Genomic DNA, 14,942 nt, shown 5'->3' with positions numbered 1-14,942 from the left:
CCCGCTGGAATCGGGGTAGACCTGTTGTCTTTCCAGGACTTTGTGACAGAGATCTGCTAGCCCTACGGAACAAGGGTAGACCTGTTGCCCCAATTGAGCTGAGGTAGACCAGTTGTCCCTACAGAGCTGGGTAGACCTGTTGTCCCCGGACGGAGCTGGGGTAGACCTGATGTCCCTACAGAGCTGGGTAGACCTCTTGTCCCTGGACGCAGCTGGGGTAGACCTGATGTCCCAGCGAAGCCAGGGTCGACCTGTTGTCCTGGCCAGGGCCGGGGAAGACCTGTTGTCCGGCCAGGGCGAGGACGACCTGATGTCCCACGGGAGAGAGCTAGACCTGGTGTCACAGAGAATCCGGGGTAGACCTGGTGTCCCGCTGGAATCGGGGTAGACCTGTTGTGTTCCCAGGACTTTGTGACAGAGATCTGCTAGCCCTATGGAACAAGGGTAGACCTGTTGCCCCTATTGAGCTGAGGTAGACCAGTTGTCCCTACAGAGCAGGGTAGACCTGTTGTCCCTGGCCGGAGCTGGGGTAGACCTGATGTCCCCACAGAGCTGGGTAGACCTGTTGTCCCCGGACGGAGCTGGGGTAGACCTGATGTCCCTACAGAGCAGTTTAGACCTTTTGTCCCTGGCCGGAACTCGGGTAGACCCGATGCCCCTACAGAGCAGGGTAGACCTGTTGTCCCTGGCCGGAGCTGGGGTAGACCTGATGTCCCTACAGAGCTGGGTAGACCTCTTGTCCCTGGACGCAGCTGGGGTAGACCTGATGTCCCAGCGAAGCCAGGGTCGACCTGTTGTCCTGGCCAGGGGCGCGGTAGACCTGTTGTCCGGCCAGGGCGAGGACGACCTGATGTCCCACGGGAGAGAGCTAGACCTGGTGTCACAGAGAATCCGGGGTAGACCTGGTGTCCCGCTGGAATCGGGGTAGACCTGTTGTCTTTCCAGGACTTTGTGACAGAGATCTGCTAGCCCTACGGAACAAGGGTAGACCTGTTGCCCCTATTGAGCTGAGGTAGACCTGATGTCCCTACAGAGCAGGGTAGACCTGTTGTCCCCGGACGGAGCTGGGGTAGACCTGATGTCCCCACAGAGCTGGGTAGACCTGTTGTCCCCGGACGGAGCTGGGGTAGACCTGATGTCCCTACAGAGCTGGGTAGACCTGTTGTCCCTGGCCGGAGCTGGGGTAGACCTGATGTCCCTACAGAGCTGGGTAGACCTCTTGTCCCTGGACGCAGCTGGGGTAGACCTGATGTCCCAGCGAAGCCTGGGTAGACCTGTTGTCCTGGCCAGGGCCGGGGTAGACCTGTTGTCCCGCCAGGGCAGGGACGACCTGATGTCCCGCTGGGGCGAGGTAGACCTGGTCTTCCAGAGAAGCCGGGGTAGACCTGGAGTCCCGCTGGAATCGGGGTAGACCTGTTGTCTTTCCAGGACTTTGTGACAGAGATCTGCTAGCCCTACGGAACAAGGGTAGACCTGTTGCCCCTATTGAGCTGAGGTAGACCTGATGTCCCTACAGAGCTGGGTAGACCTGTTGTCCCTGGCTGGAGCTGGGGTAGACCTGATGTCCCTACAGAGCTGGGTAGACCTGTTGTCCCTGGCTGGAGCTGGGGTAGACCTGATGTCCCTACAGAGCTGGGTAGACCTGTTGTCCCCGGACAGTGCTGGGGTAGACCTGATGTCCCAGCGAAGCCTGGGTAGACCTGTTGTCCTGGCCAGGGCCGGGGTAGACCTGTTGTCCCGCCAGGGCAGGGACGACCTGATGTCCCGCTGGGGCGAGGTAGACCTGGTCTCCCAGAGAAGCCGGGGTAGACCTGGTGTCCCGCTGGAATCGGGGTAGACCTGTTGTCTCCCCAGGACTTTGTGACAGAGATCTGCTAGCCCTACGATATAAGGGTAGACCTGTTGCCCCTATTGAGTTGAGGTAGACCAGTTGTCCCTACAGAGCTGGGTAGACCTGTTGTCCCCGGACGGAGCTGGGGAAGACCTGATCACCCTACAGAGCAGGGTAGACCTGTTGTCCCTGGCCGGAGCTCGGGTAGACCTGATGTCCCAGTGAAGCGTGGGTAGACCTGTTGTCCTGCCCAGGGCCGGGGTAGACCTGTTGTCTCCGGACGGAGCTGGGGTAGACCTGATGTCCCAGCGAAGCCAGGGTAGACATGTTGTCCCTGGCCAGGGTCGGGGAAGACCTGTTGTCCCGCCAGGGCGAGGACCACCTGATGTTCCGCTGGAGCGAGGTAGACCTGGTGTCACAGAGAATCCGGGGTAGACCTGGTGTCCCGCTGGAATCGGGGTAGACCTGTTGTCTTTCCAGGACTTTGTGACAGAGATCTGCTAGCCCTACGGAACAAGGGTAGACCTGTTGCCCCTATTGAGCTGAGGTAGACCAGTTGTCCCTACAGAGCAGGGTAGACCTGTTGTCCCTGGCCGGAGCTGGGGTAGACCTGATGTCCCCACAGAGCTGGGTAGACCTGTTGTCCCCGGACGGAGCTGGGGTAGACCTGATGTCCCTACAGAGCAGGGTAGACCTTTTGTCCCTGGCCGGAACTCGGGTAGACCCGATGTCCCTACAGAGCAGGGTAGACCTGTTGTCCCTGGCCGGAGCTGGGGTAGACCTGATGCCCCTACAGAGCTGGGTAGACCTCTTGTCCCTGGACGCAGCTGGGGTAGACCTGATGTCCCAGTGAAGCCAGGGTAGACCTGTTGTCCTGCCCAGGGCCGGGGTAGACCTGTTGTCTCCGGACGGAGCTGGGGTAGACCTGATGTCCCAGCGAAGCCTGGGTAGACCTGTTTTCCTGGCCAGGGCCGGGGTAGACCTGTTGTCCCGCCAGGGCAGGGACGACCTGATGTGTCGCTGGGGCGACGTAGACCTGGTCTCCCAGAGAAGCCGGGGTAGACCTGGTGTCCCGCTGGAATCGGGGTAGACCTGTTGTCTCCCCAGGATTTTGTGACAGAGATCTGCTAGCCCTACGATATAAGGGTAGACCTGTTGTCCCTATTGAGATGAGGTAGACCAGTTGTCCCTACAGAGCAGGGTAGACCTGTTGTCCCCGGACGGAGCTGGTGTAGACCTGATGTCCCCACAGAGCTGGGTAGACCTGTTGTCCCCGGACGGAGCTGGGGTAGACCTGATGTCCCTACAGAGCTGGGTCGACCTGTTGTCCCTTGCCGGAGCTTGGGTAGACCTGATGTCCCTACAGAGCTGGGTAGACCTCTTGTCCCTGGACGCAGCTGGGGTAGACCTGATGTCCCAGCGAAGCCAGGGTCGACCTGTTGTCCTGGCCAGGGCCGGGGTAGACCTGTTGTCCCGCCAGGGCAGGGACGACCTGATGTCCCGCTGGGGCGAGGTAGACCTGGTCTCCCAGAGAAGCCAGGGTAGACCTGGAGTCCCGCTGGAATCGGGGTAGACCTGTTGTCTTTCCAGGACTTTGTGACAGAGATCTGCTAGCCCTATGGAACAAGGGTAGACCTGTTGCCCCTATTGAGCTGAGGTAGACCAGTTGTCCCTACAGAGCAGGGTAGACCTGTTGTCCCTGGCCGGAGCTGGGGTAGACCTGATGTCCCCACAGAGCTGGGTAGACCTGTTGTCCCCGGACGGAGCTGGGGTAGACCTGATGTCCCTACAGAGCAGTTTAGACCTTTTGTCCCTGGCCGGAACTCGGGTAGACCCGATGCCCCTACAGAGCAGGGTAGACCTGTTGTCCCTGGCCGGAGCTGGGGTAGACCTGATGTCCCTACAGAGCTGGGTAGACCTCTTGTCCCTGGACGCAGCTGGGGTAGACCTGATGTCCCAGCGAAGCCAGGGTCGACCTGTTGTCCTGGCCAGGGGCGCGGTAGACCTGTTGTCCGGCCAGGGCGAGGACGACCTGATGTCCCACGGGAGAGAGCTAGACCTGGTGTCACAGAGAATCCGGGGTAGACCTGGTGTCCCGCTGGAATCGGGGTAGACCTGTTGTCTTTCCAGGACTTTGTGACAGAGATCTGCTAGCCCTACGGAACAAGGGTAGACCTGTTGCCCCTATTGAGCTGAGGTAGACCTGATGTCCCTACAGAGCAGGGTAGACCTGTTGTCCCCGGACGGAGCTGGGGTAGACCTGATGTCCCCACAGAGCTGGGTAGACCTGTTGTCCCCGGACGGAGCTGGGGTAGACCTGATGTCCCTACAGAGCTGGGTAGACCTGTTGTCCCTGGCCGGAGCTGGGGTAGACCTGATGTCCCTACAGAGCTGGGTAGACCTCTTGTCCCTGGACGCAGCTGGGGTAGACCTGATGTCCCAGCGAAGCCTGGGTAGACCTGTTGTCCTGGCCAGGGCCGGGGTAGACCTGTTGTCCCGCCAGGGCAGGGACGACCTGATGTCCCGCTGGGGCGAGGTAGACCTGGTCTTCCAGAGAAGCCGGGGTAGACCTGGAGTCCCGCTGGAATCGGGGTAGACCTGTTGTCTTTCCAGGACTTTGTGACAGAGATCTGCTAGCCCTACGGAACAAGGGTAGACCTGTTGCCCCTATTGAGCTGAGGTAGACCTGATGTCCCTACAGAGCTGGGTAGACCTGTTGTCCCTGGCTGGAGCTGGGGTAGACCTGATGTCCCTACAGAGCTGGGTAGACCTGTTGTCCCTGGCTGGAGCTGGGGTAGACCTGATGTCCCTACAGAGCTGGGTAGACCTGTTGTCCCCGGACAGTGCTGGGGTAGACCTGATGTCCCAGCGAAGCCTGGGTAGACCTGTTGTCCTGGCCAGGGCCGGGGTAGACCTGTTGTCCCGCCAGGGCAGGGACGACCTGATGTCCCGCTGGGGCGAGGTAGACCTGGTCTCCCAGAGAAGCCGGGGTAGACCTGGTGTCCCGCTGGAATCGGGGTAGACCTGTTGTCTCCCCAGGACTTTGTGACAGAGATCTGCTAGCCCTACGATATAAGGGTAGACCTGTTGCCCCTATTGAGTTGAGGTAGACCAGTTGTCCCTACAGAGCTGGGTAGACCTGTTGTCCCCGGACGGAGCTGGGGAAGACCTGATCACCCTACAGAGCAGGGTAGACCTGTTGTCCCTGGCCGGAGCTCGGGTAGACCTGATGTCCCAGTGAAGCGTGGGTAGACCTGTTGTCCTGCCCAGGGCCGGGGTAGACCTGTTGTCTCCGGACGGAGCTGGGGTAGACCTGATGTCCCAGCGAAGCCAGGGTAGACATGTTGTCCCTGGCCAGGGTCGGGGAAGACCTGTTGTCCCGCCAGGGCGAGGACCACCTGATGTTCCGCTGGAGCGAGGTAGACCTGGTGTCACAGAGAATCCGGGGTAGACCTGGTGTCCCGCTGGAATCGGGGTAGACCTGTTGTCTTTCCAGGACTTTGTGACAGAGATCTGCTAGCCCTACGGAACAAGGGTAGACCTGTTGCCCCTATTGAGCTGAGGTAGACCAGTTGTCCCTACAGAGCAGGGTAGACCTGTTGTCCCTGGCCGGAGCTGGGGTAGACCTGATGTCCCCACAGAGCTGGGTAGACCTGTTGTCCCCGGACGGAGCTGGGGTAGACCTGATGTCCCTACAGAGCAGGGTAGACCTTTTGTCCCTGGCCGGAACTCGGGTAGACCCGATGTCCCTACAGAGCAGGGTAGACCTGTTGTCCCTGGCCGGAGCTGGGGTAGACCTGATGCCCCTACAGAGCTGGGTAGACCTCTTGTCCCTGGACGCAGCTGGGGTAGACCTGATGTCCCAGTGAAGCCAGGGTAGACCTGTTGTCCTGCCCAGGGCCGGGGTAGACCTGTTGTCTCCGGACGGAGCTGGGGTAGACCTGATGTCCCAGCGAAGCCTGGGTAGACCTGTTTTCCTGGCCAGGGCCGGGGTAGACCTGTTGTCCCGCCAGGGCAGGGACGACCTGATGTGTCGCTGGGGCGACGTAGACCTGGTCTCCCAGAGAAGCCGGGGTAGACCTGGTGTCCCGCTGGAATCGGGGTAGACCTGTTGTCTCCCCAGGATTTTGTGACAGAGATCTGCTAGCCCTACGATATAAGGGTAGACCTGTTGTCCCTATTGAGATGAGGTAGACCAGTTGTCCCTACAGAGCAGGGTAGACCTGTTGTCCCCGGACGGAGCTGGTGTAGACCTGATGTCCCCACAGAGCTGGGTAGACCTGTTGTCCCCGGACGGAGCTGGGGTAGACCTGATGTCCCTACAGAGCTGGGTCGACCTGTTGTCCCTTGCCGGAGCTTGGGTAGACCTGATGTCCCTACAGAGCTGGGTAGACCTCTTGTCCCTGGACGCAGCTGGGGTAGACCTGATGTCCCAGCGAAGCCAGGGTCGACCTGTTGTCCTGGCCAGGGCCGGGGTAGACCTGTTGTCCCGCCAGGGCAGGGACGACCTGATGTCCCGCTGGGGCGAGGTAGACCTGGTCTCCCAGAGAAGCCAGGGTAGACCTGGAGTCCCGCTGGAATCGGGGTAGACCTGTTGTCTTTCCAGGACTTTGTGACAGAGATCTGCTAGCCCTACGGAACAAGGGTAGACCTGTTGCCCCTATTGAGCTGAGGTAGACCTGATGTCCCTACAGAGCTGGGTAGACCTGTTGTCCCTGGCTGGAGCTGGGGTAGACCTGATGTCCCTACAGAGCTGGGTAGACCTGTTGTCCCTGGCTGGAGCTGGGGTAGACCTGATGTCCCAGCGAAGCCTGGGTAGACCTGTTGTCCTGGCCAGGGCCGGGGTAGACCTGTTGTCCCGCCAGGGCAGGGACGACCTGATGTCCCGCTGGGGCGAGGTAGACCTGGTCTCCCAGAGAAGCCGGGGTAGACCTGGTGTCCCGCTGGAATCGGGGTAGACCTGTTGTCTTTCCAGGACTTTGTGACAGAGATCTGCTAGCCCTACGGAACAAGGGTAGACCTGTTGCCCCTATTGAGCTGAGGTAGACCAGTTGTCCCTACAGAGCAGGGTAGACCTGTTGTCCCTGGCTGGAGCTGGGGTAGACCTGATGTCCCTACAGAGCTGGGTAGACCTGTTGTCCCCGGACAGTGCTGGGGTAGACCTGATGTCCCAGCGAAGCCTGGGTAGACATGTTGTCCCTGGCCAGGGTCGGGGAAGACCTGTTGTCCCGCCAGGGCGAGGACGACCTGATGTTCCTCTGGAGCGAGGTAGACCTGGTCTCCCTGAGAAGCCGGGGTAGACCTGGTGTCTAGCTGAAAACGCGGTAGACCTGTTGTCTCCCCAGGACTTGGTGACAGAGATCTGCTAGCCCTACGGAACAAGGGTAGACCTGTTGCCCCTATTGACCTGAGGTAGACCTGATGTCCCTACAGAGCTGGGTAGACCTGTTGTCCCCGGATGGAGGTGGGGTAGACCTGATGTCCCTACAGAGCTGGGTAGACCTGTTGTCCCCGGACAGTGCTGGGGTAGACCTGATGTCCCAGCGAAGCCTGGGTAGACCTGTTGTCCTGGCCAGGGCCGGGGTAGACCTGTTGTCCCGCCAGGGCAGGGACGACCTGATGTCCCGCTGGGGCGAGGTAGACCTGGTCTCCCAGAGAAGCCGGGGTAGACCTGGTGTCCCGCTGGAATCGGGGTAGACCTGTTGTCTCCCCAGGACTTTGTGACAGAGATCTGCTAGCCCTACGATATAAGGGTAGACCTGTTGCCCCTATTGAGTTGAGGTAGACCAGTTGTCCCTACAGAGCTGGGTAGACCTGTTGTCCCCGGACGGAGCTGGGGAAGACCTGATGTTCCAGTGAAGCGTGGGTAGACCTGTTGTCCTGCCCAGGGCCGGGGTAGACCTGTTGTCTCCGGACGGAGCTGGGGTAGACCTGATGTCCCAGCGAAGCCAGGGTAGACATGTTGTCCCTGGCCAGGGTCGGGGAAGACCTGTTGTCCCGCCAGGGCGAGGACGACCTGATGTTCCGCTGGAGCGAGGTAGACCTGGTCTCCCTGAGAAGCCGGGGTAGACCTGGTGTCCAGATGAAAACGCGGTAGACCTGTTGTCTCCCCAGGACTTGGTGACAGAGATCTGCTTGCCCTACGGAACAAATGTAGACCTGTTGCCCCTATTGAGCTGAGGTAGACCAGTTGTCCCTACAGATCAGGGTAGACCTGTTTTCCCCGGACGGAGCTGGGGTAGACCTGATGTCCCTACAGAGCTGGGTAGACCTCTTGTCCCTGGACGCAGCTGGGGTAGACCTGATGTCCCAGCGAAGCCAGGGTCGACCTGTTGTCCTGGCCAGGGCCGGGGTAGACCTGTTGTCCGGCCAGGGCGAGGACGACCTGATGTCCCACGGGAGAGAGCTAGACCTGGTGTCACAGAGAATCCGGGGTAGACCTGGTGTCCCGCTGGAATCGGGGTAGACCTGTTGTCTCCCCAGGACTTTGTGACAGAGATCTGCTAGCCCTACGGAACAAGGGTAGACCTGTTGCCCCTATTGAGTTGAGGTAGACCAGTTGTCCCTACAGAGCAGGGTAGACCTGTTGTCCCCGGACGGAGCTGGGGTAGACCTGATGTCCCCACAGAGCTGGGTAGACCTGTTGTCCCCGGACGGAGCTGGGGTAGACCTGATGTCCCTACAGAGCAGGGTAGACCTGTTGTCCCTGGCCGGAAGTCGGGTAGACCCGATGCCCCTACAGAGCAGGGTAGACCTGTTGTCCCTGGCCGGAGCTGGGGTAGACCTGATGTCCCTACAGAGCTGGGTAGACCTCTTGTCCCTGGACGCAGCTGGGGTAGACCTGATGTCCCAGCGAAGCCAGGGTCGACCTGTTGTCCTGGCCAGGGCCGCGGTAGACCTGTTGTCCGGCCAGGGCGAGGACGACCTGATGTCCCACGGGAGAGAGCTAGACCTGGTGTCACAGAGAATCCGGGGTAGACCTGGTGTCCCGCTGGAATCGGGGTAGACCTGTTGTCTTTCCAGGACTTTGTGACAGAGATCTGCTAGCCCTACGGAACAAGGGTAGACCTGTTGCCCCTATTGAGCTGAGGTAGACCTGATGTCCCTACAGAGCTGGGTAGATCTGTTGTCCCCGGACGGAGCTGGGGTAGACCTGATGTCCCCACAGAGCTGGGTAGACCTGTTGTCCCCGGACGGAGCTGGGGTAGACCTGATGTCCCTACAGAGCTGGGTAGACCTGTTGTCCCTGGCCGGAGCTGGGGTAGACCAGATGTCCCTACAGAGCTGGGTAGACTTGTTGTCCCCGGACGGAGCTCGGGTAGACCTGATGTCCCTACAGAGCTGGGTAGACCTGTTGTCCCTGGCCGGAGCTCGGGTAGACCTGATGTCCCAGTGAAGCCAGGGTAGACCTGTTGTCCTGCCCAGGGCCGGGGTAGACCTGTTGTCTCCGGACGGAGCTGGGGTAGACCTGATGTCCCAGCGAAGCCCGGGTAGACCTGTTGTCCCTGGCCAGGGTCGGGGAAGACCTGTTGTCCCGCCAGGGCGAGGACGACCTGATGTTCCGCTGGAGCGAGGTAGACCTGGTCTCCCTGAGAAGCCGGGGTAGACCTGGTGTCCAGATGAAAACGCGGTAGACCTGTTGTCTCCCCAGGACTTTGTGGCAGCGATCTGCTAGCCCTACGGAACAAGGGTAGACCTGTTGCCCCTATTGAGCTGAGGTAGACCAGTTGTCCCTACAGAGCTGGGTAGACCTGTTGTCCCCGGACGGAGCTGGGGTAGACCTGATGTCCCTACAGAGCTGGGTAGACCTCTTGTCCCTGGACGCAGCTGGGGTAGACCTGATGTCCCAGCGAAGCCAGGGTCGACCTGTTGTCCTGGCCAGGGCCGCGGTAGACCTGTTGTCCGGCCAGGGCGAGGACGACCTGATGTCCCACGGGAGAGAGCTAGACCTGGTGTCACAGAGAATCCGGGGTAGACCTGGTGTCCCGCTGGAATCGGGGTAGACCTGTTGTCTCCCCAGGACTTTGTGACAGAGATCTGCTAGCCCTACGGAACAAGGGTAGACCTGTTGCCCCTATTGAGTTGAGGTAGACCAGTTGTCCCTACAGAGCAGGGTAGACCTGTTGTCCCCGGACGGAGCTGGGGTAGACCTGATGTCCCTACAGAGCTGGGTAGACCTGTTGTCCCTGGCCGGAGCTGGGGTAGACCAGATGTCCCTACAGAGCTGGGTAGACTTGTTGTCCCCGGACGGAGCTCGGGTAGACCTGATGTCCCTACAGAGCTGGGTAGACCTGTTGTCCCTGGCCGGAGCTCGGGTAGACCTGATGTCCCAGTGAAGCCAGGGTAGACCTGTTGTCCTGCCCAGGGCCGGGGTAGACCTGTTGTCTCCGGACGGAGCTGGGGTAGACCTGATGTCCCAGCGAAGCCCGGGTAGACCTGTTGTCCCTGGCCAGGGTCGGGGAAGACCTGTTGTCCCGCCAGGGCGAGGACGACCTGATGTTCCGCTGGAGCGAGGTAGACCTGGTCTCCCTGAGAAGCCGGGGTAGACCTGGTGTCCAGATGAAAACGCGGTAGACCTGTTGTCTCCCCAGGACTTTGTGGCAGAGATCTGCTAGCCCTACGGAACAAGGGTAGACCTGTTGCCCCTATTGAGCTGAGGTAGACCAGTTGTCCCTACAGAGCTGGGTAGACCTGTTGTCCCCGGACGGAGCTGGGGTAGACCTGATGTCCCTACAGAGCTGGGTAGACCTCTTGTCCCTGGACGCAGCTGGGGTAGACCTGATGTCCCAGCGAAGCCAGGGTCGACCTGTTGTCCTGGCCAGGGCCGGGGTAGACCTGTTGTCCGGCCAGGGCGAGGACGACCTGATGTCCCATGGGAGAGAGCTAGACCTGGTGTCACAGAGAATCCGGGGTAGACCTGGTGTCCCGCTGGAATCGGGGTAGACCTGTTGTCTCCCCAGGACTTGGTGACAGAGATCTGCTAGCCCTACGGAACAAGGGTAGACCTGTTGCCCCTATTGAGTTGAGGTAGACCAGTTGTCCCTACAGAGCAGGGTAGACCTGTTGTCCCCGGACGGAGCTGGGGTAGACCTGATGTCCCCACAGAGCTGGGTAGACCTGTTGTCCCCGGACGGAGCTGGGGTAGACCTGATGTCCCTACAGAGCAGTTTAGACCTTTTGTCCCTGGCCGGAACTCGGGTAGACCCGATGCCCCTACAGAGCAGGGTAGACCTGTTGTCCCTGGCCGGAGCTGGGGTAGACCTGATGTCCCTACAGAGCTGGGTAGACCTCTTGTCCCTGGACGCAGCTGGGGTAGACCTGATGTCCCAGCGAAGCCAGGGTCGACCTGTTGTCCTGGCCAGGGGCGCGGTAGACCTGTTGTCCGGCCAGGGCGAGGACGACCTGATGTCCCACGGGAGAGAGCTAGACCTGGTGTCACAGAGAATCCGGGGTAGACCTGGTGTCCCGCTGGAATCGGGGTAGACCTGTTGTCTTTCCAGGACTTTGTGACAGAGATCTGCTAGCCCTACGGAACAAGGGTAGACCTGTTGCCCCTATTGAGCTGAGGTAGACCTGATGTCCCTACAGAGCAGGGTAGACCTGTTGTCCCCGGACGGAGCTGGGGTAGACCTGATGTCCCCACAGAGCTGGGTAGACCTGTTGTCCCCGGACGGAGCTGGGGTAGACCTGATGTCCCTACAGAGCTGGGTAGACCTGTTGTCCCTGGCCGGAGCTGGGGTAGACCTGATGTCCCTACAGAGCTGGGTAGACCTCTTGTCCCTGGACGCAGCTGGGGTAGACCTGATGTCCCAGCGAAGCCTGGGTAGACCTGTTGTCCTGGCCAGGGCCGGGGTAGACCTGTTGTCCCGCCAGGGCAGGGACGACCTGATGTCCCGCTGGGGCGAGGTAGACCTGGTCTTCCAGAGAAGCCGGGGTAGACCTGGAGTCCCGCTGGAATCGGGGTAGACCTGTTGTCTTTCCAGGACTTTGTGACAGAGATCTGCTAGCCCTACGGAACAAGGGTAGACCTGTTGCCCCTATTGAGCTGAGGTAGACCTGATGTCCCTACAGAGCTGGGTAGACCTGTTGTCCCTGGCTGGAGCTGGGGTAGACCTGATGTCCCTACAGAGCTGGGTAGACCTGTTGTCCCTGGCTGGAGCTGGGGTAGACCTGATGTCCCTACAGAGCTGGGTAGACCTGTTGTCCCCGGACAGTGCTGGGGTAGACCTGATGTCCCAGCGAAGCCTGGGTAGACCTGTTGTCCTGGCCAGGGCCGGGGTAGACCTGTTGTCCCGCCAGGGCAGGGACGACCTGATGTCCCGCTGGGGCGAGGTAGACCTGGTCTCCCAGAGAAGCCGGGGTAGACCTGGTGTCCCGCTGGAATCGGGGTAGACCTGTTGTCTCCCCAGGACTTTGTGACAGAGATCTGCTAGCCCTACGATATAAGGGTAGACCTGTTGCCCCTATTGAGTTGAGGTAGACCAGTTGTCCCTACAGAGCTGGGTAGACCTGTTGTCCCCGGACGGAGCTGGGGAAGACCTGATCACCCTACAGAGCAGGGTAGACCTGTTGTCCCTGGCCGGAGCTCGGGTAGACCTGATGTCCCAGTGAAGCGTGGGTAGACCTGTTGTCCTGCCCAGGGCCGGGGTAGACCTGTTGTCTCCGGACGGAGCTGGGGTAGACCTGATGTCCCAGCGAAGCCAGGGTAGACATGTTGTCCCTGGCCAGGGTCGGGGAAGACCTGTTGTCCCGCCAGGGCGAGGACCACCTGATGTTCCGCTGGAGCGAGGTAGACCTGGTGTCACAGAGAATCCGGGGTAGACCTGGTGTCCCGCTGGAATCGGGGTAGACCTGTTGTCTTTCCAGGACTTTGTGACAGAGATCTGCTAGCCCTACGGAACAAGGGTAGACCTGTTGCCCCTATTGAGCTGAGGTAGACCAGTTGTCCCTACAGAGCAGGGTAGACCTGTTGTCCCTGGCCGGAGCTGGGGTAGACCTGATGTCCCCACAGAGCTGGGTAGACCTGTTGTCCCCGGACGGAGCTGGGGTAGACCTGATGTCCCTACAGAGCAGGGTAGACCTTTTGTCCCTGGCCGGAACTCGGGTAGACCCGATGTCCCTACAGAGCAGGGTAGACCTGTTGTCCCTGGCCGGAGCTGGGGTAGACCTGATGCCCCTACAGAGCTGGGTAGACCTCTTGTCCCTGGACGCAGCTGGGGTAGACCTGATGTCCCAGTGAAGCCAGGGTAGACCTGTTGTCCTGCCCAGGGCCGGGGTAGACCTGTTGTCTCCGGACGGAGCTGGGGTAGACCTGATGTCCCAGCGAAGCCTGGGTAGACCTGTTTTCCTGGCCAGGGCCGGGGTAGACCTGTTGTCCCGCCAGGGCAGGGACGACCTGATGTGTCGCTGGGGCGACGTAGACCTGGTCTCCCAGAGAAGCCGGGGTAGACCTGGTGTCCCGCTGGAATCGGGGTAGACCTGTTGTCTCCCCAGGATTTTGTGACAGAGATCTGCTAGCCCTACGATATAAGGGTAGACCTGTTGTCCCTATTGAGATGAGGTAGACCAGTTGTCCCTACAGAGCAGGGTAGACCTGTTGTCCCCGGACGGAGCTGGTGTAGACCTGATGTCCCCACAGAGCTGGGTAGACCTGTTGTCCCCGGACGGAGCTGGGGTAGACCTGATGTCCCTACAGAGCTGGGTCGACCTGTTGTCCCTTGCCGGAGCTTGGGTAGACCTGATGTCCCTACAGAGCTGGGTAGACCTCTTGTCCCTGGACGCAGCTGGGGTAGACCTGATGTCCCAGCGAAGCCAGGGTCGACCTGTTGTCCTGGCCAGGGCCGGGGTAGACCTGTTGTCCCGCCAGGGCAGGGACGACCTGATGTCCCGCTGGGGCGAGGTAGACCTGGTCTCCCAGAGAAGCCAGGGTAGACCTGGAGTCCCGCTGGAATCGGGGTAGACCTGTTGTCTTTCCAGGACTTTGTGACAGAGATCTGCTAGCCCTACGGAACAAGGGTAGACCTGTTGCCCCTATTGAGCTGAGGTAGACCTGATGTCCCTACAGAGCTGGGTAGACCTGTTGTCCCTGGCTGGAGCTGGGGTAGACCTGATGTCCCTACAGAGCTGGGTAGACCTGTTGTCCCTGGCTGGAGCTGGGGTAGACCTGATGTCCCAGCGAAGCCTGGGTAGACCTGTTGTCCTGGCCAGGGCCGGGGTAGACCTGTTGTCCCGCCAGGGCAGGGACGACCTGATGTCCCGCTGGGGCGAGGTAGACCTGGTCTCCCAGAGAAGCCGGGGTAGACCTGGTGTCCCGCTGGAATCGGGGTAGACCTGTTGTCTCCCCAGGACTTTGTGACAGAGATCTGCTAGCCCTACGGAACAAGGGTAGACCTGTTGCCCCTATTGAGCTGAGGTAGACCAGTTGTCCCTACAGAGCAGGGTAGACCTGTTGTCCCTGGCTGGAGCTGGGGTAGACCTGATGTCCCTACAGAGCTGGGTAGACCTGTTGTCCCCGGACAGTGCTGGGGTAGACCTGATGTCCCAGCGAAGCCTGGGTAGACATGTTGTCCCTGGCCAGGGTCGGGGAAGACCTGTTGTCCCGCCAGGGCGAGGACGACCTGATGTCCCACGGGAGAGAGCTAGACCTGGTGTCACAGAGAATCCGGGGTAGACCTGGTGTCCCGCTGGAATCGGGGTAGACCTGTTGTCTTTCCAGGACTTTGTGACAGAGATCTGCTAGCCCTACGGAACAAGGGTAGACCTGTTGCCCCTATTGAGCTGAGGTAGACCTGATGTCCCTACAGAGCAGGGTAGACCTGTTGTCCCCGGACGGAGCTGGGGTAGACCTGATGTCCCTACAGAGCAGGGTAGACCTTTTGTCCCTGGCCGGCACTCGGGTAGACCCGATGTCCCTACAGAGCAGGGTAGACCTGTTGTCCCTGGCCGGAGCTGGGGTAGACCTGATGCCCCTACAGAGCTGGGTAGACCTCTTGTCCCTGGACGCAGCTGGGGTAGACCTGATGTCCCAGTGAAGCCAGGGTAGACCTGTTGTCCTGCCCAGGGCCGGGGTAGACCTGTTGTCTCCGGACGGAGCTGGGGTAGACCTGATGTC

Source organism: Agelaius tricolor, unplaced genomic scaffold, assembly GCF_023055355.1.
Source record: "Agelaius tricolor isolate 1412-34295 unplaced genomic scaffold, bAgeTri1.0.p SCAF_51, whole genome shotgun sequence".
NCBI classification, from domain to species: domain Eukaryota; kingdom Metazoa; phylum Chordata; class Aves; order Passeriformes; family Icteridae; genus Agelaius; species Agelaius tricolor.
This window is presented reverse-complemented; position numbering follows the sequence as displayed.